This window comes from Nelumbo lutea, chromosome 2 (assembly GCF_056320005.1).
Source record: "Nelumbo lutea isolate HS-2025 chromosome 2, American lotus-T2T, whole genome shotgun sequence".
In the NCBI taxonomy this organism is placed as follows: domain Eukaryota; kingdom Viridiplantae; phylum Streptophyta; class Magnoliopsida; order Proteales; family Nelumbonaceae; genus Nelumbo; species Nelumbo lutea.
The window spans coordinates 60886500-60899748 of record NC_142685.1 but is presented as its reverse complement, the minus strand read 5'-3'; the positions used below and the strand labels follow the sequence as shown (position 1 = coordinate 60899748).

The 13249-nt window shown below is 36.1% G+C and overlaps 1 long non-coding RNA gene across 1 annotated transcript; it reads right to left on the bottom strand.

Annotated features, from left to right (window-relative positions):
- Positions 1 to 11536: 11536 nt before the first annotated feature.
- LOC148871065 (uncharacterized) lies at positions 11537 to 12535 on the bottom strand. The gene is made up of 2 exons (XR_016107925.1): positions 11808 to 12535; positions 11537 to 11738 (listed from the first exon to the last, which is right to left on the bottom strand). It is a non-coding gene; the product is annotated as an uncharacterized LOC148871065 (long non-coding RNA).
- Positions 12536 to 13249: the final 714 nt, after the last annotated feature.

Below are 13249 nucleotides of genomic sequence, written 5' to 3'. Positions count from 1 at the left end.
CAACTGACCTTTTGTAAAAACCAACCCATTCAAGTTGTATCGGTTTGGGTCAATTTTTTGGTTTGGTTAGTCGGTTCAAAAGATTTAAACTTAAAATTTTAATTTAGTTTTAAAAATTATAGTATAATTATTAAAAAAATAAATTTAAAAATTAGATTTATGATATAAAACATTTTAGACTAAGAAATATGGGAAATTTTCCACTTTTCCATATTAAAAATTATATTTAAAATATAAAATATTAATATATACCCATGGTTAGGTCATTCGATTTTGGTCGGTTTATAAATGGCCAAAGTGAAATTAATCCAACTTAGTCAAATTGAGAAATTTTTTAACCAAAGCTGACTTAAAATACTAGAAAACCGACCAACTTGGGTCGAGCTGATCGAGTTGGTCGGTTTCATCAGTTTGATGAATAAACCTAACTGAAATAAATTAATATTATTTTTGTATTATAAAAAAATTATTAAAAGTAGTATATAAAATATGAATAATTATTAATTATTTAAAATGTTGAAAATATAAAACAATTGTTACCCTTAAGATATTCTATTAGGGTCATTTACTAGAACACATCTTATAGTTTTACATATTTACTTAAACCTACCTTATAGTTTCCATTTTATTAAAACATCTCATATATTTTACAGCTTATTTATTTAATCAACCTTTCATTAAGGAGTGTTTGTTTTTCTATTAGGCCCATGATTTTTTATTCTAAAAATACCCTTAATATTTTTTTTTGTACAGAAAATAAAATTAACCAAATATAGCCAATAGAATGGTTGCCCATGTCTTATAAAGGGCAAAAATGGTATTTTACTTTTATTTTCATTTGATTAAATTTATGTAAATGAACATTAGGGTCAACACTGTCATTTTCCACTATCATCTAATGGATGATTGATTAAATCCATTGCAAATTATAAGTGGTGTTTTAGTAAAATTTTTACTATAGGGTAGATTTTAGTAAATCCATGAAACTATAAAAGGTATTTTAGTAATGACCCTTTCTATTATTTAGCTTTCATTTAATAAATCCCGTGCATCACACGGGTCCCCGCTAGTATATATTAAAACAAGGAAATCTAGAAATTTTCCCTTTTTTAGATTTTTTTAAATTTTTAATCCATGTCAATTTCGAAACTACCAGTTAAAAACTCTACTTTCCCCAAAAGAATGTTCCTAAAATCTCTCTCTCTCTCTCCCCCACACACACATTCCAATAACCTAAAGGGTAAAATACAAAAACATTTCCTGAAGTTTTTGACAATCATAAAAACCTCCCCTATAGTTTTACTTTATCAAAGAAACTCCCTTAGATTTTTAAATAATTCAACAAAAACTCCCTGTCGTCAATGACCATGATGAAAAATATTAAATCGATTAATCATTTTTCCCAATTACCTATTTTACCCTTTTAAAATTTATTTGCATCTATTTTTATCAAAGCACCCATGTTGGAATGTTATCCTCTTTTTCTCTCCACTCAACCTCTTTCTTCTTCAACATCAAAACCCTAATTCGGATAAGCTCTTAGTATTTATGATTAGAACATAAAAGAAGCTCTGTTTGTAGTCCTCCACTTTCAACAACCAAGGTTCATGTCTGAACTCGACATCCAGATTTCTACTACCTTAGATCCCTTAGTAGAGGAAAATACTAAGGACTCTGTTTGTAGTCCTTTTGTGTTTCTAGAAATCTATTTTTGTTAATAGATCTTATCAAAAATAGTTTTTTTTCCAACCTACAGCCGTAAGAAAAACTGATCTCTTTTCATCATGAATTGTTTCATTGTAAGGGCGCCCTCATGGTAATCATGTTTGAAGATGCCTCATTGAACTTGAAGAGGGATTCCTCAAGAAGATTTTAGTTTTGATGGGTATCAAGAAGCTAGCTAAGTTTTTTGATCTCTCTTTTCTTCTCCTCCCTCCTCACTGCCCCTACAGAACACCAAACTGCGAACTGCCACTGGAACCACCACTGTGTGGGGGAGGTTTGATGCTGTCTTCCAACAAAAATATGAAATTAATCCAGCTCTCTCTTTTTACCCCAAGAACATGAAATTAATCCAGTTGTATTCCAACAGTGGTTGTGACAGTGGTGTTGTATTGGCAGTGGAGATTCAGGCTGTATGGGGGCAATTCAGTGTTGTATAGGGACGGTGATGAGGAAAGAGAAGAATAAAGAGAGATGAATAATGCATTTGGTGTGGTGCAGGGACGGTCATGTCTTCTCCACCATCCCTGTTCTCAGTAACAACTTCCCTCTTGGCTTTTTCTTACATGGTTTTGATCAATGTTGATGTAAAAAACACAAAAACAAAATGTAAGATATGAAACACAAGTACTTTAGATGGTGGAGTTCGAGGAATAAGGGTATTATTTCAGTAAAAATAGATGCAAATAAATTTGTAAAAGGGTAGAATAGGTATTTGGGAAAAATGATTAATCGATTTAACATTTTTTGTGATTGTCATTGATGGAAGTGAGGTTTTATCAAATTATTTAAAAATCCAGGGGAGGTTTTTGTAAAAGTGAAACTATAGGGGAGGTTTTTATGATTGTCAGAAACTTCAGGGTAGGTTTTTGTATTTTACCCTAACCTAAATAATCTAATATCCTAAAATTTCTCCTAAAAAACCATACCCACTATACCCAACTTTCTCCTATCTCTAATTTAGGAGAGAAAATTCTTATTTATCTTCTCCGCCACTTTTTATCTACATGATACATCTATCTAAAGAATGTTTTAATTAAAATTTTTAAGAATAATTTAAATATTCTAACAAAATTATATAATAACTTTAAAATATTTATTTAAAAATCCAAAAAATAATTATAATCAATTTAATAACATTCATATTATTAATAATTATATATTTTTACAAAATTCATCACGCGATTCTGTGCAAACAATATAAATAATTATTTTCTGGATTGTTCAATCTAAATGTTATTCAAATAATAAAAACTTAACATTAAAAATGAAATATTATTTAAATATTTCAATAACTAAATATCTTAAATAACAAAAAATTAAAATTAATATTTTAAATCAATTAATAATATATTTTAAATAGTTACTGAATAACTTTAAATTATAATAAATGGATCAAGATTTTAAATATTATTTATTGTTTTTGTGATAAATATATTTTCGATACTTATGTATAAATCTATTTTTGTTTTGTTATTTAATAAAAAAAATCAATAATTATTGGAGTTTAAACTATTGTTACTTAGCTTTTAAAATTTAATTTATTGTGTATTTTTGTTATAAATTTTTAATAATTATTAGAGATTAAACTATTGTTCATGGGTTGGTTCGGTTTAATTTTAGGTTGTTTAGCCTACCAAATCGACCTGGTCAAGTTGGGGGGTTGATCACTTAGGTTATATTGATTTGGGTTAAAAAAATAAATTTATCATATAAACTATTTTAGCCTAAGAAATATATTTATATGGTTGGGTCATTCGATTTTAGTCAGTTTACAAATGGCCAAAGCGAAACTGGTCCAACCCAGTTAGGTTAGGAAATTATTGAACCAAAGCTGACTAAAAATACTAGAAATCGGGTTGGTTAATTTCATTAATTTGATTCAGAAGGGCAACAAGCGGGCACGGGGACAAGGAGCCTCTCCCCATCCACGTCCCTGTCCCCATCCCCGCTAATAGGGGCAAAGTTATCCCCATCCCTATCTCCACAAGGTTCCCCACTCCTAGTGATTCTTTATAATGTCAACCATTATGTTTTAGTTTTTTATTTTATTTAAAAATAAAAATAAAATAATTAAAATTTACAATCCTATTAGAAAAGATTCAAACATATTCAACCATATTTTTAAAAATATTAACATATAAATGTATTTGTGCATATATACATATATATTAGCGGAGATCCCATGGGGTGAGGATTAGGGTCCACGTGGGGCAGGGAGTGCTCTCCCCATCCTGCACCATCCCTGCCAACAGGGATAAAAATTTTCCATCTCCATCCCGAACGGGGGGAAATCATCCCCATCCCTGCCCCATTCGAGGCAGATCCTCACATGGATCAAGGAAATAGAGAAAACTATCATCCTTAAGTTTGATAAACAACCATATCTAAAATTAATTATTGTTATTTTTGTATTTTAAAAAATATTTAAAGTATTATATAAAATATAATTATTATTAATTATTATATAAAATAATTGTATACTCTTACATGTTTCTATTGTTTATCTTTAACTTAACAAATCTCATGCATCACACGAGTCCCTGCTAGTTTAATATAATAATATGTAAGATAATATGTAAGAAAAAAACACACATAAATCAACAACTAAAGAATATAATAATATTATAATAATATGTGAATTATAATATTATGTAAATAATCACATAAAACATAATATATTTCCAAGATTACTTGTAAATTTTGAAATAACATTTGTAACAAAAAAAAGATATGTAAAACAGATTCTAGTAAAATATAATAAAGAAAAAATCATAGACAAGAATATAATAAATTTTGGAATAGTATAATATGCTTTGTTGATCATGCTTCTTTTGGATTTTTGTGGGATTGATGATAATATTCTGAACATGTTTGATTGCATATTGAATCCCAATGCTCTAGAAAAATTGTGGTGAAGGAGGATGTTCATAATTGATGGTTTGGCATTGTTGCATAATCTAGTAATTCATCAAAGAGGCTACTATGGGGTAGGAATGTCCATTGGACCGGATTTGGTCCAATATGTGTCCATTACAAATGGACTAGGTCCAATCCAATCTGATGAATACTCTAGACTATTTTGGACTAATCTAATTCAATGTCTAGACCATCTAATTTGTTCAAATTGGTTTTAATTTAGATTTGTTCCAACCTAAACCTAGTCCATTGATGCATGTATTCTTTTCTCCTATCAATGGACCAAATAATGATTCAATTCAACCCAACGCAATATAAATTTAGAAGTCTAAACTTGTCCAATTCAATATGTCTTATTGGTCTATTCAATCTGTTGAAATTGATTTTGATTTGGATGGGGTCCAACCCAACCAGTCCATTGACACCCCTAATGTGGGGCATTTACTAATTGTTGTTCATCACCTCTACCTGATGTAGGGATGCAAATGGATCCAATCAAATTAAAATAAAGGTTTATTCGAATCCGATCCGACGTTGTTCATGTCGGATCCGATTGAATCTCATAAGACTCTATTTGAATTCAAATCCTATCAATAAGTCAGATCTTCGGATATGATCTGATCCAACTTGTTTTCTTTAAAAATTAATAAATTATTAAAACAAAAATAAAATATATTAATTTGAATAAAGTAAAAACAAAAATACAAGTATTTTTTAATTTTTTTCATCATATATACATGTTTTTTATAAAAAACTAAATAATACAACAAATTTATAAAAATATTTTTTAAATAAATAAATAATATATATATATATATATTATATAAATATATAATGCATATCCGATCGAATCTTCTCGGATCGGATATGAGGGGTGATCTGAATCCGATCCGATCTTATCTAAACAGGGGTGATCCGAATACGATCAAATAGGATTAGATCATGATTCGATCCATTTGCACCCCTAGAGACTCCTAATGATACCACAAGAGATATGAAAATTTGGTGGTTAATGGAGGGAAAAGTGGTAATTCTTTCAACCCAAATAAGTTACTTTTGATATGGTGAATGATGAGAATGGCATGAACTGTGGGGATATGGATAGAAGCTTGCTACAACCTACTAATACTCTATCTAGTAGTGAGCATATTGCAGTTGTACTATTGGATTCTTGGAGATCCTTGTGGGTTGACAAAACGTCTCCTCTATAGTCCATAGTCTAGTAGGGGTGAGCAAATTTGTAGGTTCTAACTAGAAGAGAATGGAACCGACCTTGAATTGGCCTTGAATTGACCCTACCCAATTCGTTATAGGGTAGGGTAGGGTTCCAAACTCTTGGAACCAACACCCCCCTCCCCCCTTCAAGTCAGTTCCAAGGTCTAGGGTTTACCCTACCCAAACCGATCCCTGGTGAACTAGTGTTGATTGGCCTTGGTGGAACCGGACATGGAACTAAACTTGCCAAGAAATAAACTCTAAAATACTTTTAAGGATGTGAAGATTTGGAACCCAAACACTCATGGTTACAAAGGACATGATCTCACTTCACCATTTAGTTACTTATGTGATTTGATCATTTGTTTTTATTTTAATATTTTAATGTGTATAATAAGCAATGTAAAAGGTAATATTTATAAAATTTAAATTATAATGATAAGTTGTGAGCCATATATTAATATATTATGATGATCTACATATTGAATTACTCAATTTAATTAATAAAAATAATGTAAGTTTTAATTAACTATATAATATTTATTGAAAATTAAGATTTTAAAGAACACATTTCATTTTTTTTTGAAGGGGGAGAGTAAAGAAAGAACATGCTTCATAGGTAAACCCTAGAACTGACCCCAAAACTACCAAGGCTAGAATTGAACTTCACAAGGTAGGTTCTGATTCTAGAAACCTGAAACTAACTCCTAAAGGGTAAGTTCCAGGTTCTGCCATGAAACCGAACTGAACCAACAATTCTCACCTCTATAGTCTTGCATTCTATAGTTGGGTTGTGTTGTGGGCAAATCTAATACCAAAGAAGAGATCTATTGTTCTTGATCATGGGCTTTCAAGAAAGCGATTCCATCTATCTTCTAACAGTACTACGATCATTATTAGTCAATGCGTAGATGTTAATTAAAAAGCAAGTTCACATGGGCATGCAATATAACTTCTATTGAAGCTCTTGAAGTTTAGACTAAGGTGGTAGACCTACACCCTACACTAGGGTGAACCATGAGTTTCTTACATAGAATTATCAAGGGTGAGGGAGCTCCTTAACAAGGGACAATCATGCACTGGCCCAAACTAGAATATTACAAGGTATTAGTAGCCTCAATGCCTACTTGTCCAACACCCGAAGCCTAGCCATTTAATATATTATCCTACTTGATACATGGGTTTATGTTTTGGAGCTTGCTTGGATGTACTGTAACCATGGTAATATTAATTGGACCAATCAGTACCTGCTAAATCATTCTAGCCCCTTGTGAGGGTGAAGGCAACCAACATGAAAACCAGCACACACATGATATAGAATTGACATGGTGTATTAAAGATTGGCATAATTTAGAAATCTAGATCTTTCAAACTTTTATCTCTTGCTAATGAGGTGATTGTGATGGTTAGATAAAGGAGATGAGTGTAACCATGAACATAGTCATTTTTTCATTATTTGGGCATTAACTCTAGACTAGCTTGTTTTAGAAGTGTAAGTAGGGTGGTAAGGCAACAACATATGGTCTCCTTGAAAGACGAAGATGACCAGGGATCAATGCAGGTAAGGCCAAGAGGGAGTTGTGTAAGAAAGGGAATTGCAAGGGGAGCAAGAAGCAAGGGAACTCGGGAAGTTAGGAAGCCGAGATTCTTAAGACATGCCTCGTATATAAGTCTTCAAGCCTCCCCTCTTTTATAGAGGAGTCCCCCAAGCTCTAATGATAAACAAACAAATAGGGGCTTTTCTTATTAGGAAGGTGCCTCACGATTCTTTGGTTGTTATCGAGTAAGTTTCGTTGGGGTTTTGCCACATGTCTAGTAAGGATTCTACGAGATTGGGATTCCCTTTTCTCTTAAAATCCTCACATCGTACATCTTAGCTATGACCTTTTTGAGTTTGCCCGTAGTCACGTGTTGGGAATAAGGCTTTTAGGATGGTGACATGTTTGGGTGACTCGGCTATCACGACGAAGCGAGTCATCACAGCCTATCGCAAAGAACTTGGAGACATGCTCTACCCGCTAAGGCTCCAATCAGTTGTGGAAGGTGTACATAGCCCATCATAGGTGTAAACGATCACGTCCATCATTTTAGGGCAATCCTCACTCATCGCAAGGGCCTACGACGGCATTTGGTCATCAAAACCGTTAATCAATATAATGCTCATCGCAAGTGCTTTAGTGGCTTCTTTGATGCCACCGCATCTCTCATTACAAGGTTAATCACCTATGCTCATGGTTCACGGTCCTCATTACAATCTCTATGATGCCAAGCTACATGTACTTACAAGGGGCTTGATAGTCCCATGCCAATGACCCAATAGTTAAGATGGTTAGTTGGTGTCCCTCAAAAAATGAAGACATGAGATTAAATAAAACAGAAAAGTACGGGCAGGCCCAACGAAGATTTCTGGATTCATTTGCAGATCTATAAACATTCAAAATGTCAAAAAACCACACTCCATACACCAATGCCTGCCTGTGACTGAGCTGACACCTACCCCAATTGTACTCTGGGCCTAAAAATTCTGACCCTGGACTGAACCATCATTCTCCCTTAAATAAACTCATAAAACAATAGGCTCTCCATCATAAGGTTAATGGACCTTATATACATTCTATTCTATCTCCACACCTAGACTTGGCAAAAAGTTTTGCAAATATGGCCCAAAGGAGAAACTAGCAATGTTCTTTTGATGTAGTCCCACTCACGTAGCTTATGGGATGGTTGTCTCTAAGGATGGCAACGAGGAGTGTTCAGGGATGGTTTTGTAAAGTTTAGGCCCTACCCCTAAACCTCCCAATCCATACTTGCCCTAAAACACGTAAAGGATTAGATTTTGAGAATCCGAACTCTCCCTGCACATGAAAATGCAACCCCCCCCCCCCACCCCCCACCCAACCCTGCCTAGCTTCCTTGCATTTAAGGGTAGGGCAGGTTGGGTTTAGAACCCACATCTAATTTCTTATTATATATAAGCAATAAATAAGTAAAAAAAAATGCAAACAAATAACATAAATTCCAATTATTTGATTAAAACATGTAAAAAAACACATAAGTTATCAATCATTCATATAAAATGCAAAATATAATTAAATTCAACACCTAATACATAAAGTTTATATGGTTTCCAATAATATGTGGATCGGGGAAGGTTGGATTTAGCCTAATACTATATCCTACCCATACTTATATGGGTTGTAGAATCCCAAAACCCATCCCCACCCCAAAATCTATCCTTCAAAAAAAAAGGCCCCCAACAAGACCGGTAGGGGCTAATACCCACTAGGGACTTGGAAGAAATTGACATCCCTAGTTACCTCTTGTTTTAATGAATCTTCTTCTTTCACACAAAAAAGAAAAAACTGAGGGGCCCATTGGGACATGATGTTAGAGGTGTAAATCAAGTCGTGCTGGGCCGGCACGACACGACCCGCACAAAGAACGGGTCGTGCCGTATCGGCCCGCGAGCCAAGCCAGACCATGCTTCCTTCCCTTAGGATAATTTGGGGGATCGGCCCAACACAGCCCACGGCCTGAGCCCTACATGCCTGTGTCATGTTGCAGGTCTAGACTGGGCAGGTTGTAGGTCATGCTGAGTGGGACTATGGGTCAGGCCTTGGGCCTGGGCTGAATTGGGCGAAAAAGGCTTAGATGTTTTTTTTTGTTTTTTTTTTTTTTTGCTAAGTAAAACTAAAATACTTAATTTTCCTTTGGAAAAAAAATTGAAAAAAAAAACTAACAAAGAAATGAAAAAAAAAACTTACCAAAAAACAAAATGGACAACAAATTGAAAAAAAATAGGAATTTTATTTCATTTAAAATATAAAAAAGTACATCTGTTTCATCACGTGTAGTATTGTCATACTCTCCTTTGTCTTGTAATTTATCCTCAACATCTAGCAAATCTTTAAAGTAGATGTCTTTTTCTTGTTTCTCATGGAAGAGCAAATTTTTGCTCAAGTGGCCAATACCGCCCTTGCTACTGAAGCTAAAGTCAATCCTACATTTTTAGCAGACAACTCTTTTTCCCTTCCCCCCAACCTCCTCTATTTTAAATACTTTCCAAATCAGGCTAGTGAACTTACTATTGGGGAATTGGTTTTGGGAGGAGAAGCCAACCATTTTTTTAATTCTAAAAATATAAAAATTAATTTAATTGCACTTACCCTGATGGCTGGATTACTGGTTCAAAATCTCAATTTGATTTCAACGATCGAAGCCTCAATGCCTCTTAAACTGTTAAGTGTTTGATAGTATGAAATGAGAGACTAAGACAGTATGAGAATTGATAAGAGAATTGTTGAATTTGTGTGATAAAAATGGTGGAGGGTGGGGCTATTTATAGAAATTGAAAATAATTTAATTACCCAAAATACTAAAAAAAACTAGTCATTTTTTAGTTATTGGGAGGGATACTTTAGTCATTGTAAAGTCATTTATCAATTTACCGAAATGCTCCCAAAGTCCCAAACTAGCTAATATAGTATAAAATATAGTTGATGGAGGGGCATTATTATCTTTTTTTCTTCCACCCAAAGCCAAAATGAATAAATACCCCCTATATAGTTATTTAATACTTATAGTTATTGATTGAGGAAGTATTTCTATAAAAACCCCTAAAAAGCTGAAACTAGTTGTTTAGGGGGTCCCCCAAGGGGTCTGATGCTAGTTTTCTCGAACGGGGCTGCACTTAGCTTGTTGTTGGCCCGTGGGCCATACTGTGCCACGTGTTGGGCTGTATCGACACGCAGGCCACGAGAAACATGACATACGTAGTCGTGCTATGGCCACGTGTCATATCGGCCCATGAACATGAAACCCTTGACCCATTACTACCCACGTGCCATCATGGCGGCACGGCTCGATATACACTTACAAACCTGAATGCATTGCAACACTAGAGGTAGTCACCATACATGGATTCAATCATTTGCTACATATCTTTCTTGTTTTCTGTGTCAAGAAACTTTTGAGTCTATAACAAATCCAAAGCATTTGACCCTAAAATAATTGATTCCGCGTAGTCTCCATGACTGATAGATTCCACCGGGGCATCTGGAACTTTTTTTTCTGCAACCTCACAGCACGCACAACTGTGCGTTGGGAATGATAATATACGACTACACGAGTTCCGGATGTGTGGCTGCAAAGTGTTGCGAGGGTTTCGTAACGATTAAGGGAGTGTTATTTGAAGAGCAAATCCGAATTCAACTAACCAAATGACGGTGGTTTAGTTGGTACGTTCTCGGACTCGTTGGAGTAGATATCGATGAAATCCCGCTGCCACGACCGTGAAATTCTATAAAGCAGCCCAGATCAGAATTTTATAGCTCCAAACTACCGGGGGAAATGTATCATGAGGATGTGATTTATAGGGGGAGAGGGCTATGAATAGGGGGCTGGAATTCAGAATTCTGATTTATAAGGGAGAGGGCTATTAATAGGGGGCAGGAATTCAGAATTCTGCATCGTGTGTATTGTATTGTGTAACACCATCCTAATGTTTAAAAAAATTACCATTAGGGTTAAAAATTAGCGGAAGGGTTGAATTTTCAATTTTACTTTCCATTAAATCTAAACAATTCTCTCTCTTATGCTTCTCTCATTCTCTCTCTTCACTTCCACAAGGAAGTCATTGTGGCCGTCGCCGCGTCCCTTCTTCCCCTTCTCTCTCTCTCTCTCCTTCTCTACCTAGGTTGTCATTACTATCGGGCTTTCCAGCTGCTCAACGCTTCCCAGATCGTCCTCTGTGATTTCCATTTTGGGTACATTGCCGAAGCCGCCATTGCTGACGAACGAAGGGGAAGAATAGAGAGAAAAGAGAGCTTGCAACGGCGATTGAAGAAATTGCCGCCTGCCTACTCCTCCACTGCACAAGCCACCTGCTTTGAGGAGAAAAACAAATCAATCTCATATCTGGATTTAGATTAGAAACAGTACAAGGAGGTGACCTGCAGGTTGAAGAAATCGCAAGCAGCAGCAGTGACGACCATCGCTGTCTCTCTGAAGCCCTTTTCAGTCTGCCCTCTCTGAATCCCGTAGCCAATGGAAGGGGACTATTCATCGTCCCCTTCCTCTCGATGCGGTGACTAAACACCAGCACCCCCTTCACCCCCCAACCTTTTTTATCTCTCTCTCTCTCTCTCTCTCTCTTCCCTCTATATTTCTCTTTCTTATTTTTCTCCATCTTCTATTTCTTTTCCCAACCTGAAACCCCTCCATCCTTGGCAAAACCAGCTTCACCTCAAATTACTTCAGCAAAGAGGCGGTCATGGCTTCCATTTCATCATCTTCACCACCATTCTTCCCCGGATTCAAACTCCAGATTGGTAGATTCCCTTCAAAAATCTCCAAATTTTCAGTCAAAACTGAACCCCAGATGAACCCTAAAAACTCAAAAAAAAAAACTGAGTAAACTATGCCTGTACAGCAAGGCCTCTATCTTCAGTTAGGGTTCTTGAATCTATCGCTCAAAATGGCCTTTTTAGTGAAGAACATAGAGTCGATTAGAGCAATAGAGTCCATTCCAGATTCCAGCTCACGCACGAATCAGAAATCAAATTCAAGGTAGAGTAAATATCGAGCATCATGTTTTGGGGTAGACAAGAATTCATGATCAACTTCGGTTCGATGACGACCTCAAATATCTGCGCTATCAGCTCGCCAGAATCTTTGTTGTGGAAGATATGAGAAGCTGCTATCTCCAAAGATATGGACGATCTGAAGAAGCTATCAGATTTGAATGGACGACCTCGGATGGTGCACGATTTGGGCACTCCTAACTATCTGTGACCTGGCTTCTGACCGGAACGAACGACACTTGAGAGGAAGGAAAAAGTGAAGGGTTCTCGGGGAGTTCTCCCGTTGGGAACACTCCGATGGCTAAGTTAGAACTGGAGGAAATCTCAAAGAGAATAGAGAGTAAGAGTGCTCAAAGTGCTTAAGCTTCAATACATTTTCTATGTGTGGGTTCGGGTTCTTTTATGTTGGAGTTTGGTCATACCTGGCATAACCGCCATCACCCTTGCCGTTACTGTCAAAGCAGGTGTGGCAGGCACAAGTTGCCACCACAAACTGCCATTGCCAGGTACGGGCTTGACAGACGTGTCATGCCTTCCAGAGGAGGCAAACAGAACACCGCCTGGCGAGGGATCAGAGCCCTGCCATTGGGTTGGGTGGGTATGCATGTCAGACAGGGCTCCCCACAACCTACCGAGCTACCGCGCACCAGACTGTCTGGGGCAAGTTTTTCCCTGTACCGAGGTGCCGAGGTGCCTGCACTGGGGGGAGGGAGGATGATGCTGCCCCGAGGTGCTCGGGACACTTAACCACGCAGGGTGCTTCCTTTTTGGGAAGGGAGAGCTCCAGGCCCCTTAGGGGGAGCTCAGGACCT